Genomic DNA, 5,000 nt, shown 5'->3' on the forward strand with positions numbered 1-5,000 from the left:
CGACGGCAGGCGGTAGGGCTCGGAGGGGCGCGGCCTGGTCCGCGAGTGCCCCGGCGCCGCCCCTCTGCCCGTCCGAGGGACAGTAGGAAATGGCCATACCGCTTTCCGGCCGATTGCCGCCGGACGTCCGGCCGCATTCGCTCGGTCTGCGCGGCCGGCGGTAGCCGGGGGCGAGGGGCATCGGGCGGTGGCGGAACCAGGCCGGCCCGACCGCTGGGGGCCGCCCGGGCGACGTTTGAATCTGTCGGGTCGGACCGCCGAATCCCGCGGGATTTCGGGATCGAATCTGCGGGTGGAATCGGCACCTCGTCCCGCTGTCCGGTTCCCCCCCGTCGACTGCAACGGGTTTCCGAGGCCCGTCGGTCAGGCGCGGTTCGCTCCGCAATCCGCCGGCCGATCGGCACCGGGCGGGGCTCTACGGAAAGAGGGGACCCTCCGGCGTCGAGTGCCGGCGCACCGACCCCGCAGGCTGACCGGGAAGGTGAAGACTCACCCCGCTGAATGCCCGGCCCCGGGCACCCTCCGTCGCCGGGGCCATAACTTCGGGGAGGGAGGTCCGAGCTCCGCGCGGTCGACGGCAGGTGAAAGGGGCCGGTGCGCCGCGGAAGGCGACAGCAGTCCCGTCAGGCTGCACCTCTGCTCGGGCGAACGGCGTCAGGAAAAGGGGAGAGCACTTCCCCACCGATAGCTCCGGAACGCCCGGACCCATTGGCCCGCGGCACCGGTGGCTGCTAGAGGGCCTCCGGCGCCGTCAGCCGGGGTACGTCCCAGGCCGGCCGGACGGCGGGCAGCCGGAGGCAACGGCCTGGAACGGAGCCAGACTTGAGTCGTTCCGTGCCGTGGGCAAAAAGGCAGGGCTGCGGGTCAGCGCAGTTTGGCAAACCTAGCCGCAAGTGCGGGAAGGGCGGAGGAGCACACGGACGCCGCCTTCCCAAACTGAGCCCAAAGTGCCCAGGCATGCCCCCTTGATCTCGCCTAATCAGTGAGCCCAAAATAATTTCAGAGTGTGGAAACCTTATCCAAAAAGGTCGAAAAGAACGGCCAGAGATCAAGTCCGAAAGGGGAAATCAGTAACAAGCAAGCAGAGTAATCATTAACCAAAAAGCGCAAAATTATGTTAAAAGTGTGAAATCATTAACCAAAAACTCGAAAATAATGTCCAGAGACCAAGTCCGAAAGGGCAAATGGTTAACCAGTAAGCAGAGTAATCATTAACCAAAAATCGCAAAAGTAAGTAAAAAGTATGAAATCATTAACCAAAAATCGCAAAAGTAAGTAAAAAGTGTGAAATCATTAACCAAAAACTCGAAAATAATGTGCAGAGACTAAGTCCGAAAGGGCAAATGGTTAACCAGTAAGCAGAGTCATCATTAACCAAAAATCGCAAAAGTAAGTAAAAAGTGTGAAATCATTAACCAAAAATCGCAAAAGTAAGTAAAAAGTGTGAAATCATTAACCAAAAACTCGAAAATAATCTCCAGAGACTAAGTCCGAAAGGGCAAATGGTTAACCAGTAAGCAGAGTAATCATTAACCAAAAATCGCAAAAGTAAGTAAAAAGTGTGAAATCATTAACCAAAAATCGCAAAAGTAAGTAAAAAGTGTGAAATCATTAACCAAAAACTCGAAAATAATGTCCAGAGACTAAGTCCAAAAGGGCAAATGGTTAACCAGTAAGCAGAGTAATCATTAACCAAAAAGCGCAAAAATATGTTAAAAGTGTGAAATCATTAACCAAAAACTCGAAAATAATGTGCAGAGACTAAGTCCGAAAGGGCAAATGGTTAACCAGTAAGCAGAGTAATCATTAACCAAAAATCGCAAAAGTAAGTAAAAAGTGTGAAATCATTAACCAAAAACTCGAAAATAATCTCCAGAGACTAAGTCCGAAAGGGCAAATGGTTAACCAGTAAGCAGAGTAATCATTAACCAAAAATCGCAAAAGTAAGTAAAAAGTGTGAAATCATTAACCAAAAACTCGAAAATAATGTCCAGAGACCAAGTCCGAAAGGGCAAATGGTTAACCAGTAAGCAGAGTAATCATTAACCAAAAATCGCAAAAGTAAGTAAAAAGTGTGAAATCATTAACCAAAAATCGCAAAAGTAAGTAAAAAGTGTGAAATCATTAACCAAAAACTCGAAAATAATCTCCAGAGACTAAGTCCGAAAGGGCAAATGGTTAACCAGTAAGCAGAGTAATCATTAACCAAAAATCGCAAAAGTAAGTAAAAAGTGTGAAATCATTAACCAAAAATCGCAAAAGTAAGTAAAAAGTGTGAAATCATTAACCAAAAAGTCGAAAATAATCTCCAGAGACTAAGTCCAAAAGGGCAAATGGTTAACCAGTAAGCAGAGTAATCATTAACCAAAAATCGCAAAAGTAAGTAAAAAGTGTGAAATCATTAACCAAAAACTCGAAAATAATCTCCAGAGACTAAGTCCGAAAGGGCAAATGGTTAACCAGTAAGCAGAGTAATCATTAACCAAAAGGCGCAAAAGTAAGTAAAAAGTATGAAATCAGTAACCAAAAAGCGCAAAAATATGTTAAAAGTGTGAAATCATTAACCAAAAAGTCGAAAATAATCTCCAGAGACTAAGTCCGAAAGGGCAAATGGTTAACCAGTAAGCAGAGTAATCATTAACCAAAAATCGCAAAAATATGTTAAAAGTGTGAAATCATTAACCAAAAACTCGAAAATAATGTGCAGAGACTAAGTCCGAAAGGGCAAATGGTTAACCAGTAAGCAGAGTAATCATTAACCAAAAAGGGCAAAAGTAAGTAAAAAGTATGAAATCATTAACCAAAAAGCACAAAATTAAGTTAAAAGTGTGAAATCATTAACCAAAAAGTCGAAAATAATGTCCAGAGACCAAGTCCGAAAGGGCAAATGGTTAACCAGTAAGCAGAGTAATCATTAACCAAAAATCGCAAAAGTAAGTAAAAAGTATGAAATCATTAACCAAAAAGGGCAAAAGTAAGTAAAAAGTATGAAATCATTAACCAAAAATCGCAAAAGTAAGTAAAAAGTATGAAATCATTAACCAAAAATCGCAAAAGTAAGTAAAAAGTATGAAATCATTAACCAAAAAGCACAAAATTAAGTTAAAAGTGTGAAATCATTAACCAAAATGTCGAAAACAATGTCCAGAGACTAAGTCCGAAAGGGCAAATGGTTAACCAGTAAGCAGAGTAATCATTAACCAAAAATCGCAAAAGTAAGTAAAAAGTGTGAAATCATTAACCAAAAACCCGAAAATAATGTCCAGAGACTAAGTCCGAAAGGGCAAATGGTTAACCAGTAAGCAGAGTAATCATTAACCAAAAATCGCAAAAGTAAGTAAAAAGTGTGAAATCATTAACCAAAAACTCGAAAATAATGTCCAGAGACTAAGTCCGAAAGGGCAAATGGTTAACCAGTAAGCAGAGTAATCATTAACCAAAAGGCGCAAAAGTAAGTAAAAAGTATGAAATCAGTAACCAAAAAGCGCAAAAATATGTTAAAAGTGTGAAATCATTAACCAAAAACTCGAAAATAATGTGCAGAGACTAAGTCCGAAAGGGCAAATAATTAACCAGTAAGCAGAGTAATCATTAACCAAAAAGCGCAAAAATATGTTAAAAGTGTGAAATCATTAACCAAAAACTCGAAAATAATGTCCAGAGACTAAGTTCGAAAGGGCAAATGGTTAACCAGTAAGCAGAGTAATCATTAACCAAAAATCGCAAAAGTAAGTAAAAAGTGTGAAATCATTAACCAAAAAGCACAAAATTAAGTTAAAAGTGTGAAATCATTAACCAAAAAGTCGAAAATAATCTCCAGAGACTAAGTCCGAAAGGGCAAATGGTTAACCAGTAAGCAGAGTAATCATTAACCAAAAAGCGCAAAAATATGTTAAAAGTGTGAAATCATTAACCAAAAACTCGAAAATAATGTGCAGAGACTAAGTCCGAAAGGGCAAATAATTAACCAGTAAGCAGAGTAATCATTAACCAAAAAGCGCAAAAATATGTAAAAAGTGTGAAATCAGTAACCAAAAAGCGCAAAAGTAAGTAAAAAGTGTGAAATCATTAACCAAAAACTCGAAAATAATCTCCAGAGACTAAGTCCGAAAGGGCAAATGGTTAACCAGTAAGCAGAGTAATCATTAACCAAAAAGCGCAAAAATATGTTAAAAGTGTGAAATCATTAACCAAAAACTCGAAAATAATGTGCAGAGACTAAGTCCGAAAGGGCAAATAATTAACCAGTAAGCAGAGTAATCATTAACCAAAAAGCGCAAAAATATGTAAAAAGTGTGAAATCAGTAACCAAAAAGCGCAAAAGTAAGTAAAAAGTGTGAAATCATTAACCAAAAACTCGAAAATAATCTCCAGAGACTAAGTCCGAAAGGGCAAATGGTTAACCAGTAAGCAGAGTAATCATTAACCAAAAAGCGCAAAAATATGTTAAAAGTGTGAAATCATTAACCAAAAACTCGAAAATAATGTCCAGAGACTAAGTCCGAAAGGGCAAATGGTTAACCAGTAAGCAGAGTAATCATTAACCAAAAATCGCAAAAGTAAGTAAAAAGTGTGAAATCATTAACCAAAAAGCACAAAATTAAGTTAAAAGTGTGAAATCATTAACCAAAAAGTCGAAAATAATCTCCAGAGACTAAGTCCGAAAGGGCAAATGGTTAACCAGTAAGCAGAGTAATCATTAACCAAAAAGCGCAAAAATATGTTAAAAGTGTGAAATCATTAACCAAAAATCGCAAAAGTAAGTAAAAAGTGTGAAATCATTAACCAAAAAGTCGAAAATAATGTCCAGAGACTAAGTCCGAAAGGGCAAATGGTTAACCAGTAAGCAGAGTAATCATTAACCAAAAAGCGCAAAAATATGTTAAAAGTGTGAAATCATTAACCAAAAACTCGAAAATAATGTCCAGAGACTAAGTCCGAAAGGGCAAATGGTTAACCAGTAAGCAGAGTAATCATTAACCAAAAAGGGCAAAAGTAAG

The sequence above is a fragment of the Heterodontus francisci genome, unplaced genomic scaffold (assembly GCF_036365525.1).
Source record: "Heterodontus francisci isolate sHetFra1 unplaced genomic scaffold, sHetFra1.hap1 HAP1_SCAFFOLD_834, whole genome shotgun sequence".
Lineage (NCBI taxonomy): Eukaryota > Metazoa > Chordata > Chondrichthyes > Heterodontiformes > Heterodontidae > Heterodontus > Heterodontus francisci.